Source organism: Solanum verrucosum, unplaced genomic scaffold (assembly GCF_900185275.1).
Source record: "Solanum verrucosum unplaced genomic scaffold, falcon-dt-bn FXZP01000228.1, whole genome shotgun sequence".
Lineage (NCBI taxonomy): Eukaryota > Viridiplantae > Streptophyta > Magnoliopsida > Solanales > Solanaceae > Solanum > Solanum verrucosum.
The window spans coordinates 1,312,338-1,326,761 of NW_026020210.1; the positions used below are offsets into that span (position 1 = coordinate 1,312,338).

Genomic DNA, 14,424 nt, shown 5'->3' on the forward strand with positions numbered 1-14,424 from the left:
TGCACCGGATTTTAATACATGCATCATGATTAAACATCCTTGTCACCATATATTGTGGATAATATTTATATAAACCACTATTTATTAAAAAAAAATGTAATTAATGTTATTTTTAATACACCTAATCAAACACTATATAAGAAATAATTTCAATATAACTAATGTAATCATAATTAATATTTTTATTATTAATATATCATATTATATACTATTCTTATATACTTTATCAAACGATCCGTGATAACGAAGAATAATACTACCTGAAGCAATGTGTATCCCCATTAATCCTATCTCAGCGTAATGGCAGGCTATTATATTGACGTATAACATGAAGGCCAGGAAAAGAAATTGAATTGTGCACAACCTAAAAATTACGTGGTTAAGCAAATTTATATTACTTAATTACTCACCATAGCTATAGTTTGCTATAATTACCACTCGCGACTAACATTATACATTAATTACGTGGGCTGACTTCGAGTTTGTATAATTAGTCACATTTGTATATGTATAATTCACCAGAATATACAATACATATGTATAATATACAATTATCTAACCGATATACATATACAATTCACCTTTCTCCCACTCTTTGCCCTCTCTCTCGCCTCTCCCCTCTCTCTCCCAGTCCCGCTCACCTCTCTCCTCCCTATAACATGTAGCTATGAATTGTAATTATCAAACTATAGCTATGAAGAGTAATTAGGCTATTTTTGAGTGGCTATATGTGAAAGTTCCTCATTGGAAAATGGTTTGAAGACAAAAATTCACTTAAGGTTCGATATTTAATTTGGGGCTGATTAATCCGGCATCCGAAAGTCTCTCTTTGGAGTAAAATCTCCTACCAAAGACAATTTCACGTCAGAACTTAAATTCAATTTTTTTTTAGAAAATTACTTAACTAATTCCTACCAAAATGAGAAATTAAAAGAACACACCAACTTGAACAATTATCATTTAGATGTATACCCATGAAAATTCTACCTTAACTTTTCATATAAAGAATATTTTTTACCTCAACAAATAATGTTATTAGAGATAAAATGAAAATAGTAAAAATAAATAGCACTAAAAAAAGAAATAAAATAAATATAGGTTTAGAAAAGAGAAATGTCCCACTCCCTCCATTCCATCTCATGTGGCATTTTATTTATTTAATTTGTGAAAAAACAAATTAATTTTAAATTTTCTATTTATCGTTTCCTAATAAATATTTTAGTATATAATCACTATTTATGATTTCTTTTCTTTTAAAAGATAATTACTTAACTAGGAAAACTTATACATTATATTTAGAGAAAATTTCATAAATAACTAAGAGTTAAAACATAACGAGTCTCCTTAACTACTGTTACTTAATCACGTAGGGTAACTATAGTTCCTTGGAATTTTATTTTATTTATACGAATACAAAAAAGTCTTGGAGGGTAAAACTATAAAATCTTCTTAAGGGGCAAAACAAAAAATAAAAAAGAAAATTCTATTTTTCTTCCTAATAAAGGTGGAAAATTTGTTCAATGTGAAGCAATTTCAAATTTCCCTCCTTTTTTGAATTAACGGTAAATTCAAGAATCAAGATGTGGCCCTTTCTATATATAATATCAACATTCTCTTGTCATTCCCATTCTGTATCAATATTTGTCTTCAACTCAATTTTGTTGTGGAAGAAAGACTCCTACTGAATGCATCCATTGCCGTGAGTGCAGAACTGGAGTTGCATTTGTCGACGAAACCGCTCTTCTTGTATGGATTCTCACTCTGCATCTACTTTTCCAAATATGCTAATGCTACTGATTTCAATATTTTAGATTCTTCTACACATATTTGTATCATGAATTGTGATTAATTTTTGGATTTTTGTTTTCATGAACATGACGATTTTGTTATTAATTAAATACTGAATTAATGATTTCTTCAGATGGCACTCACTCGACCATCCAGGTTTATTAGAGAAGGAAGATTGTAAGTTTCTAATTACAAATTGAGACTATACACATATGCGGTATATATGACTTATACAAATGAGTATTTTTTGTGGCAGGGAAAAGGATAGTTTATCGAATGAAGGCACTAATGAGCAAAAAGATTTAGGTGCTAATGGGCAAAATGATGATCAAGATGGAGATGCTAATGAACAAGATTTAGGCGCTAATAATATGAGATTGTAAGTTTCTAATTTTGGACTGTATATGTGACATGACTTGTAATGTGTTAATTCAAATGAGTATTTTGTAGCAGGGACGAGCTTATTTGCTGGAATGATGTAACACTGCTTCATCTTCTCTCTCGAGGCCATAATGAACAGCCTCCTAATGATCAAGATGGAGATGCTAATGAACAAGATTTAGGTGCTAATGAGCAAAATGTTGATCAAGATGGAGATGCTAATGAACAAGATTTAGGCGCTAATGAGCAAAATGCTTATCAAGATGGAGATGGTAATGAACAGGATCCTAATTATGAACAAGATTTAGGCGCTAATGCTAATCAAGATGGAGATGGTAATAAACGAGATTTAGAAAAGCGATGGAGATAGAACTGATCACGATGAAGGCACAACTGATGAAGATGAAGCTACAACTGATCAAGATGGAGAGACAACTGCTCAAGATGGAGGGGCCACTGCTCGACTTGCTACTGATCAGGATGAATAGAAATGATCAAGATGGAGACGCTACTGATCAAGATGAAGGCACAACTGATCAAGATGGAGAGACAACTGATCAAGATGGAGACGCTACTGATCAAGATGGAGACGCTCCAATGAACTGAATGAAGATGTAGACCAACTAATGATGAAAATGAAGACATTGATATTCTGCTTATACAAAATACTACAATTCATAGTTGTGTGATATTCTGTTTTCCATTTCTGTTTTGTGATATTCTGTTGAGACTGTACTTTTTACATGTTTGAGCGACCATTCTGTATATGCTTCTTAGTTTTTTAATTTCTTGATGCAAGTCATCTGTCAAGCATTTGAGTATAATCAACTACTGGATTACTAATATTTCCTTAGATTTTGCTTGACAGTAAATGGCACTCAACTTCAGTTAGTGGATGAATTTTTCAAAGCCACACAGGAGTGTGAATGCTAGTGTTATAAGAATGGGGATTTTAGGAAACTGTTATAGTAATTCACTTTCTTGTACTTTCTTTTTTTACTCTCTACATTGTTTATTATTTACAACGACCATTTAAATATAAGTCTGATCCTTACCGTAGACTACACATGCGAGGCACACGTATGCTAAAGTTAGTATTTTTATAAATAAAAAATTACTAGTGACCTGCAATTTCTATAATATTACAAATTATAATAATTACGTAATTACTATACTTACGTTTATTATTTACATCGAATAATCATTACGTTTAAATATAAGTTTGACCATTATCGTAGACTATACGCGTGAAACACACATACGCTAAAACTAGTATTTTAATAAAAAAATTGTTAGTGAAATTTTCACAAGAGTCACATAATTAAATTGCAACTTTATCTGTTGTGAAGAGTGAAGTGAATAAAATAAGAAAAGAAACATTAACTATATTTATGTCCCTCCAATCTGTTTTAACTATTCAAGATTCAAGTACTATTTTTTCAGCATACAAGAATCTATTTTCTGTCCTCTTTGTTCTATTCTACTCTCTTTTTTCACTCCTTGTATAAGGTAAATTATTTATTATTTACATCGAGTAACTATTACACTTAAATATAAGTTTGACCATAACCGTGGACTACATGTGTGAGATGCACGTATGCTAAAACTGTTATTTTTATTTTTATTTTAAATATTAGTGAAATCTTCACAAGAGTCACCTAATTAATTTGCAAACTTAATCTCTCATAAGTGAAGTGAATAAAAAGAGAAAAAGAAACATTAATTATATTTATATCCCTCCAATCTGTTTTAACGGTAAGGATATTAGTTTTCAAGATTCAAGAACTGATTTTTCAGTGTTAAAGAAACTCTTCTCAGTCCTCATTGTTCTATTCTATTCTCTTTTTCACTCTCTTGTATAAAGTACATTATCTATTATTTACATTGAGCATTTAAATATAAGTTTGACTATAACCGTAGACTACACTTGTGAGGCGCACGTAGCAAACACTAGTATTTTTTATAATCTTTGTTTTACTAGTGAACAACAATTCCTATAATATTAAAAATTATCATAATTATGTAATTACTACACTTACATTTATTATTTACTTCGAGCAACTATTACGTTTAAATATAAGTTTGACCATAACCGTAGACTACACATGTGAGACACATGTATGCTAAAACTAGTATTTTAATAAATAAAAATTATTAGTGCAATCTTCGCAAGACTTACATAATTAAATTGTAACTTCATCTCTCATAAGTAAAGTGAATAAAAGAAGAAAATAAACATTAACTATATTTATGTCCCTCCAATTTGTTAACTTTTCAAAATTCAAGAACGGATTTTTCAATATAAAAGAACTTCGTCTCAATCCTCTTTGTTCTACTCTACTCTCCTTTTTCACTTCCTTATATAAGGTACATTGTTTATTATTTACATAGATCAATTATGTTTAAATAAAACTTTGACCATAACCATACACTACACGTGCGAGGCACACGTATGCTAAAACTAGTATTTTTATAAAAAATAATTATTAGTGAAATCTTCACAAGAATCACATAATTAAATTACAACTCTATCTATCATAAGTGAAGTAAATAAAAGAAAAAAAGAAACATTAACTATGTTTATGTCCTCCAATTTATTTTAACAGTAAGGACATCACTTTTCAAGATTCAAGAACTTATTTTTCAATATAAAAGAACCTCTTCTCAATCTTTTTTTGTCACGCCCCGAGCCTACACCCTGTGCGGGACCGGCACCCGGAGACCATTTCTGGCCCCAAGCGAACCCTTGGCCTAGCTTTCTTAACTTAGCGGAAACCTAACTCAACAGAATAACTCAGTGCAAACGCAAGGTTACAAAACAACTTAACTTATAACATCTGGCCACAAAGGCAACTCAGGTCTCAAAATAGGATATTTACATATATACATAGAAGAGAGACTCAAAACTAACTGACTGACTATCTATGAAGCCTCTAAAGTACTGAGATGGATGTTGGGACAGACCCCACAACATCCTAATAAAGCAAAACTTAAGAATGCAAAACAACCGAGTCCTTCGAAAAGCAAAGAGGCTCACCACTGACTTTGAAGTGCTCAGCTGGATCAACGACGTGCAGGGTGCTAATCCGGTGTACCTGTATCTGCATCAATATAAGATGCAGTCCAACTGGCATCAGTACATGGAATGTACGAGTATGCGAGCTGGAAAGCTAAACCTCGACTTAAGCTTGAAAGGAATACAAGAGAATACTTACCTTGGCCCTGTACGACTCAAGAATAAGTTAATTGAACTCAATATATATATATATATATATATATATATATATAAGCCAATAAGACACATGCGATACACAAAGCTTTTAAAACATTGCAAACAACTTAGTTCGTTAATGATTAAAGCAATAACAACTCGACTTCATTTATATAAAAGTAGTATAACTTTAGTGGGAGATTCTTTAACCGACAACCACCACTATGAGCCGTAGTGGTGGTACAACGTTTTACCTCACGTTGCCCAAGGACCATCCTATACCTTGCCGTGATATAGGACCTTACTTTTGCTTAGTGGATCCACTAGCCTAATCTTACGTGATCATCTAAAATAATGATACGTCAAGTCCCATGTTGGCGCATGGTTCTTATGGAGAGTTGAGTTAATATGAACTTGTGTCCCCAATTCGGTGCTCATACTACTCCCAAAAATACTTTGGCTCATAAGTGTCTTTAAACACATCTTTCTTTAATTGAGATAATTGCTCAAAACTTAACCAAAATGGCTCTTTGGAAAACATGGTTCCCCTTTCACTCAAATGTAAGAACATTTACAAACCTCTTTGGGAATACTTAGTTCCCTAATAGCTTTTGAGAAATGGACTCAACTTTATGCTCTTGACTTAACTTGAAACTCGAGACTATTTACTTAACTTGGAACTCTATACTCTTTACTCGACTTGAAACTCTAAACTCTTTTCTTGACTTGCAACTTGAACCTTAAGACGACGTTAAAACGTTCGATAACGACTCTTGAAAAGCTTTAAAGACTTGCTTGGACTTACTTCTTAACTTTACTTGACTTGACTCTAACTTCACTTGACTTTGATACTAACTCGCCTTGAATTGGATTATGGATTCAAGGTATATGATCACACGTTTACAGATGAATTCTTGACATTTAAACGTAACTTGAAGTGTTGGAAACAACTATGGAACATAGGTACAATACCAAGGAACATGCATGAAAGAGTGGGGAATGAAAGGGGTAGGTTGGAGTCCTTGGCGCTCTGCAAGGCGCGGAGCGCAAGCCCTTGAAATTCAGAGGGGGCATGCTGGCGCTCTGCTAGGCGCGCCGCCCCAAGGGGTAAAGTTCAGAACCCCTTTTGGGGCGCGCTGGCAGGCGCGACGCGCCAACCCCTTGCCCAGAAAACTCGACTTTTCTCCCTTGTTTTGCCAACTCTAAACCACCCTTACTTCAAGGGTTTCAACCCCAAACACTAAGGATCATCAATCCCTCAACATACAATAGATTACAACCCAAATACACAACCGAGTCATGTCCCACGACCAACAAGAACTTCAACAACAAAATCAACAACACAACCCAACAACTTCAACAATATATCCAATCTTTTCTCAATAATGAAAATGAGTTTGGTGTGTGGGGGAAAGGATCACCCAACAATAAGAACTCACATACCTAGTAGGGATCACCCCCGACGATATCCACGACGGAACTTGCTTGATCTCCTCTTCTTCTCTTCTTCTCTTCTTCTTCTTCTTCACTCAAAACCCTCACTCTCACTCTTTTAAAATGAGACAAAACTGATCTAAGATCAGTCTAACACAACAATATAACCAAAAGAATTGATTAGGGAAAAGACCAAAATGCCCTTAAATTTTCCGGACGGATTCCCTGCCAACTGCCCAACTTTCAAAGGGCATAACTCGCTCATACGAACTCGGAATCAGCAAACTCGGCGGCGTTGGAAAGATCATTCCAAGGGATTTCCAAACATAACTGGAACTACTCCTAACTCATCCTGATCCAGGAGTTATGACTGCTCAAAGTTGGCCATAACTCACTGATTTCCCACACTTAACCAAATTCCAGATTTTGAATTTTTCCAAAAAAATGACTATATCCAATTTTCAAGCTTTTTTCCTAGTTACTTCAAATTCCCGGATGTTACATTTTTGTTCTACTCTACTCTCTTTTTTTAATTTTCTTGCGTAACGTACCTTGTTTATAATTTATTTTGACCATTTAAATATAATCATAACCGTAGACTACACGTGTGAGACACACGTACGCTAAAATTAGTATTTTTATAATTTTTGTTTTACTAGTAACTACACTTCCTATAATTTTACAAATTATCATAATTACGTAATTACTACACTTACGTTTATTATTAACATCGAGCAATTGTTACATTTAAATATAAGTTTGATCATAACCGTAGATACACATGCGAGGCGCACATACACTAAAACTAGTATTTTAATTAAAAAATATTAGTATACTCTCCTTTTTCACTGTCTTGTATAAGGTACACTCTAGTTTTTTTTTCCATTTATTTTCAGTAGTGAATAATCTTTGATCTTCTTCTCCATTTTGTTCTTTGTTCTGTAACAGGTTCTTGCTTGACAAAGTTGATACAATGGAGGTGATCACTTACACAAATGATCATCGACGAATTGTATCTGTTTTCTCTTTCATTTTTGAATGTTCTGAGTTTTTCTTGCACATCTTTTATCAATTTCATTTCTCTATGGTGTTTATACAATGGGAATGTGTTTATGATGTTTACCGTTAACCATGAATTTTTCATGTAGGTCTTTGAAAACTCTGCATTTAGGATAATCTTTAATTATTTTAATGAATTTTACTTTACTACGTTTTCAATTAGTAAAGTATCTGAAAACAACCTCGATCTTTAACTTCTCCACGAGGTAGTGCAAGGTCTGTGTACAATTTTGGCAGATTTGTAATTTACTTGTGAGATTTGTTGTTGTTGTGATTCACTTGCTTGATTTCAACAGCTATTTATAAAATGTGACTCAGCACAAAACAACTTGTTTTGGTAACTATTTTTGTTTGTTTCCTTTTGCAAGCGCAAAATGGTAGAACATGAGTCTTTAACAATGTGCAAGTCTCAAGAGTTTATGCAAATTGGAAAATTGAGTATTATAATTCAATTAAATATATATATATATATATATATATATATATATATATATATATATATATATATATATATATTAGACACACATGCGTTGCACGTGAATATCAATTTCTTGCACATCTTTTATCAATTTCATTTCTATATGGTGTTTATACAATGGAAATGGTGTTTATGATGTGTACCGTTAACCATGATTTTTTCTTGTAGATCTTTGAAAACTTTGCATTTAGGCTAATCTTGAATTTTACTTTACTACGTTTTCAATTAGTATAGTATTTGAAACAACCTCTCTACCTCCACGAGGTAGTGCAAGGTCTGTGCACAATTTTGGCAGATTTATAATTTACTTGTGAGATTTGTTGTTGTTGTGAACTTGTGATTCACTTGCTTAATTTCAACACCTATTTGTAAAATGTGATTAAGCACAAAACAATTTGTTTTGGTAACAGTTTTTGTCTGGTTCCTTTTGCTAGTGCAAAATGGTAGAATATGAGTCTTTAACAGTGTGCAAGTCTCAAGAGTTGATGCAATTTAAAATTTTGAGTATTATTATTCAATTAAGCATTTATATATATGTAGATACATTTTATATGTATGAATATATGTTGTGTATGCAGGTTCAATGTGAAGCTACACTCAACAACATGAATTATCTTTGCCATGTAAATGGCAATACTTTGTTGATGTTTATTGTGTCCAATGTGGAATGATGCCTTATCACATAAAGTATTTATCATTTATGATAAATAAAGAAATTTAATAATTAAAAAGGGTGCAAATCTGCAAAATGAAAAGACATAATATCCTATTGTTTTTTTTCTTTATTTGCTTTAATATTCATAATTCATATCTAATTACATACTCAACCGTTACACTCTTGATATCCATAGCTCTCATCTTTTCATATTCATGACCTCGAAATATTTAATTTAAAATTATTTTTTCATCTATATTATTATTTATCAAGTCTTAATAAGGATGTGTACATTGTATTTTTTTCTTCTATGTTTTTTTGTGTGGGTGTTTTTTCTCTATTGGACTTCTTACTTTCGTTTTCTATGAATGCATTATTGCTTATATTCTTATTTGGGCTAAAATTAGTCATTTGTGACTTTATTGAAAGTTGGGAACATACATAAAAAAAACCCTGAACTTGGCAGCAAAACTTACTTTAACACTTAAACTATACGAGCGTTTATTTACCCCTCTAATTTCATTTCGTGTGAATTTAATACCATCCTAACGGATGACATGGCAAAAAAGAAAAGATTTTTTTTTGAAAGCGCATTAAGTTATTTTTTTAAAAAAGTAATGGTCCCACTTTGTATATATGAAAAAAAAAAAAAAAACCCACCCACCCCATTCTTCTTCTTCTTCAAACCCCCCCACCCCGCTTTTTCAAAACCCCACCTACCCCCTCTACCTGCTTGTCTTTACTTCCTCAAACTCCCCACGTCACCCTATCCCCAACCCACCACATCATCTTTCTCCTTCTTCAAACTCTACATTCAAAGCACATAAATAAAAAGAATCAGATCCATATAAATTTTTTTACTCTTTAATTTGGAGATTTGATTTTTCTTAAAAAAATGATTTTTTTTTTAAATAAAGACTTGGGCATAAAAGAAGATGAGGTTTGTCAACCGATCTATAATGTTAATGATTGACAATGGCGATTGAAGCAATGGGTAGAGAAAGGCTTTTTTTAAAAGAAAAATCACTACAAATAAATGTGTTTTTTCTTGAATTAGTTAAGAATTCCACATTAGTCTGGTTCAATATGGGCTTGTGTTTTTGGTGTAAAAATCGTCATCGTGCTTGGAGTAGTGCAACACATGTTAGATCCATTTAGAATTGGCGTGGAGTAACAAAGCATAAGTAATATGTTTCAAGAAGAAGTTCAAATCAGTGCTCTTTTTATTGTGTTTAGAACAAAGAGTCTATAATTAGCTTTTAGCTTCAGCTTAATTTTCCTAGTTTTAACCTTCTTAATATATAGAATATGGTTCTGTTAATTGCAAAAAAAAAGTTACGAATTAGAACTTGATTAGTATATAAAAATAAAATAAAATAAAGAACATCGACAATCGACAATGGCAGTAAATGACGTTGAGTATTGAAAAAAAATCAATGGTAATGACTTCAATTTTTCTTAAACTAATTAAGAACTAAAGATTAACTAGTATTTAAATATTCTGAAAAGGAAAGAAAGAAATGAATTTAAAAAATCAAAAATCAAATTTTAGAGAATTTCCAATGTGGCTATGATGTGGCACTTATGTGGTTCTGATGTGTCAATGACGTGGCGTGTGTGTAATACACTTGCCAACTTGAGACTGGTATTATATTTTTAGAGTGGTATTAATTCACTTCAAATATGTTAAGGGGGTATTTAAACGCCTGTATAGTTTAAGTGTTAAAGTAAGTTATGATGCTAAGTTCAGGTTTTTTTTTAATGTATTTTCCCTTGAAAGTTTGCTAAATATTAACCAAAGTTCAAAAGTTATTGTTTGTTGCTTAAAAGAATTAATTTGAAACACCTAAATGTCCCCTTCATTTTTTTGGACATGTTATTAAATATTTATTTGTAATTGTTACATTTTATTACTCATTATATACATGTTTTCATAGAATTTTAGTTATTCTAATATATTTATTAAAATTCACATAAAACACACGTGCGAAACACGTATCCAAAAGCTATTATATATAAAAAGGTTGTCTCTAATGTAAGAGAAAATACATAAAAAAAAATCTCTAAACTTGGCACGGGAACTTACTTTAGTACTTAAACTACACGGGTGTTTAAATACCCCCCTTAACATATTTGAAGTGAATTATTTTCAACTCTCCGAACACCAATCCAGTTGAAGGCTGGGCATTGTTATGCACACGCGTTTTCATTCGTCCACATCGCTAAGTGTTTAAAAAATATCTTACCCGTTTTATATAACCCACCGTTCCCAAAAAAGAATCCAACCCATTTTTAAACAAATATCCCTAAATCTCCAACCCCCATTCTCATTCTCTGAAGGATTTGCTTTTCAAATTTCTGGTGTTTCTCGACGAAAACAAAGTTACCAAGTTAGTGATCATCGTTTGGATGGTTGTAGCATTTGATTGAGTTTAGGGTTTTTGCCAAGCTTAATTTTTTTTAATCTTTTCAAAATAATAGATGAAGAAGAATAAATTTGAATCTTACCTTTCGAAGAACAATTATTCCTTCAAAGATTCAACTTTTAGGTTTGAAGAGCTAAGATTTGAGATGAATCAAGAAAAAGTTAATAAATTAGGTCACCATTTTTGGATGATTGAGTTGGTGAGGAAAGAGAGGAAATTAGAATTCTTTGAATTTGAAGATTGTTCTTCAAATGGGTAACGGGTCGGATATTCCGTTGGAGGGGCAAATTTGATAAAAAAAGAAGTTAAAAGGTAAATAACGCGATGTTCTAAGTTGTATCAACACGTGCACTAGGCTTGTGTTCGGAGGATTGAAAATAATTTACTTCAAATATGTTAAGGGGATATTTAAATACCCGTGTAGTTTAAGTACTAAAGTAAATTCACGTGTCAAGTTCGGTTTTTTTTAATGTATTTTCTCCTAGTGTAATAAACATGCATTAACTAATCATAGTCAAATACATAGTATGTCACACATCTATCATATGATGTAAACATATACATATGATATTCTGTTTTCCATTTATGTTTTGTGACATTCTGTTGATACTGCACTATTTACATGTTTGAGCTACCATTCTGTATATGCTTCTTAGTTTATTTTTAATTTCTTGATACAATTCATCTGTCAAGCATTTGAGTATAATCAACTACTGGATTACTGATATTTCCTTAGATTTTGCTTGACAGTAAATGGCACTCAACTTTAGTTTGTGGATGAATTTTTCAAAGCCACACAGGAGTGTTATAAGAATGGGGCTTTAAGGAAACTGTTATAGTAATTCACTTTCTTGTACTCTCTTTTTTTACTCTCTTCTATAAGGTACATTGTTTATTATTTACAACGACTATTTAAACATAAGTTTGATCATGACTGTATACTATACGTGTGAGGCGCACGTATGCTAAAATTAGTATTTTTATAATCTTTTTTTACTAGTGACCTGCAAGTTCTATAATATTAGAAATTATCATAATTATGTAATTACTACACTTACGTTTATTATTTACATCAAGCAATTATTACGTTTAAACATAAGTTTGACCATTATCGTAGACTATACGTGTGAGACGCACGTACACTAAATCTAGTATTTTAATTAAAACAAATTGTTAGTGAAATTTTCACAAGAGTCACATAATTAAATTTTGCAACTCTATCTGTCATAAGTGAAGTGAATAAAAGAAGAAAAGAAACATTAACTATATTTATGTCCCTCCATTCTGTTTTAACTTTTCAAGATTCAAGAACTGATTTTTCAGTATAAAAAAACCGCTTCTCAGTCCTCTTTGTTCTATACTCTCTTTTTCACTCTCTTGTATAAGGTACATTGTTTATTATATCGAGCAATTATTATATTTAAATATAAGTTTGACTATAACCATGGACTACATGTGCGAGACGCACGTACGCTAACACTATTATTTTTATATTAGTGAAATCTTCACAAGAGTCACATAATTAAATTGCAACTCTATCTCTCATAAGTGAAGTGAATAAAACAAGAAAAGAAACATTAACTATATTTATGTCCCTCCAATCTGTTTAACGGTAAGAATATTAGAACTGATTTTTCAGTGTAAAAGAACATTTTCTCAGTCCTCATTGTTCTACTCTACTCGCGTTTTTCACTCTCTTGTATAAGGTACATTATTTATTATTTACATTGAGCATTTAAATATAAGTTTGACTATAACCGTAGACTACACATGTGAGGCACACGTGTGCTAAAGCTACTATTTTTATAATCTTTGTTTTACTAGTGAACTACAATTCTTATAATACTACAAATTATTGTAATTACTACACTCACGTTTATTATTTACATCGAGCAATTATTACATTTAAATATAAGTTTGACCATAACCATAGACTATATGTGCGAGGCGCACATACACTAAAACTAGTATTTTAATAAAAAAAAATTGTTAGTGAGAGATTTCACAAGAGTCACATAATTAAATTGCAACTCTAACATTAACTATATTTATGTCTCTCCAATCTGTTTTAACTTTTCAAGATCAAGAACTGATTTTTCAGTATAAAAGAACCACTTCTCAGTCCTCTTTAATTTGTTCTACTCTACTCTCTTTTTTCACTCGCTTGTATAAGGTACATAGTTTATTATTTACATCGAGTTTAAATATACTTTGATCATAATCGTAGACGATACGTGCGAGGTACACATATGCTAAAACTAATATTTTTATATATATATAATATTAGTGAATCTTCACAAGAGTTACATAATTAAATTGCAACTCTATCTCTCATAAGTGAAGTGAATAAAAGAAGAAAAGAATCATTACCTATATTTATGTCCTTCCAATCTGTTTAAATGGTAAAGATATTACTTTTCAAAATTCAAGAACTGATTTTTCAATATAAAAGAACCTTTTCTCAGTCTTCTTTGTACTGCTCTACTCTCTTTTTTAATTTTCTTGTGTAACATACAATTTTTATAATTTATTTTGATCATTGAAATAGTAGACTGACTACACGTGCGAGGCACACATACGCTAAAGGTAGTATTTTTATAATCTTTATTTTACTAGTGAACTACAATTCCTATAATTTACAAATTATCATAATTACGTAATTACTACACTTATGTTTACTCTTTACATCAAGTAGTTGTTACGTTTAAATATAAGTTTGACCTGTAGACTACACGTGCGAGGCGCACGTACACTAAAACTAGAATTTTAATAAAAAAATAAATATTAGTAAAAACTTTACAAGAGTCACATAATTAGCAACTCTATCTGTAATAAGTGAAGTGAACAAAAAAAGAAAAGAAACATTAATTATATTTATGTCATTCCAATCTGTTTTAACTTTTCAAGATTCCGATTTCACTATAAAGAACCTCTTCTCAGTCCTCTCTGTTCTACTTTACTCTCCTTCTTCACTGTCTTGTATAAGGTACAT

At 31.5% G+C, this 14,424-nt stretch overlaps 1 pseudogene; it reads left to right on the top strand.

Moving 5' to 3' along the window:
* Positions 1–1,921: 1,921 nt before the first annotated feature.
* LOC125830336 (uncharacterized) lies at positions 1,922–2,775 on the top strand (annotated as a pseudogene).
* Positions 2,776–14,424: the final 11,649 nt, after the last annotated feature.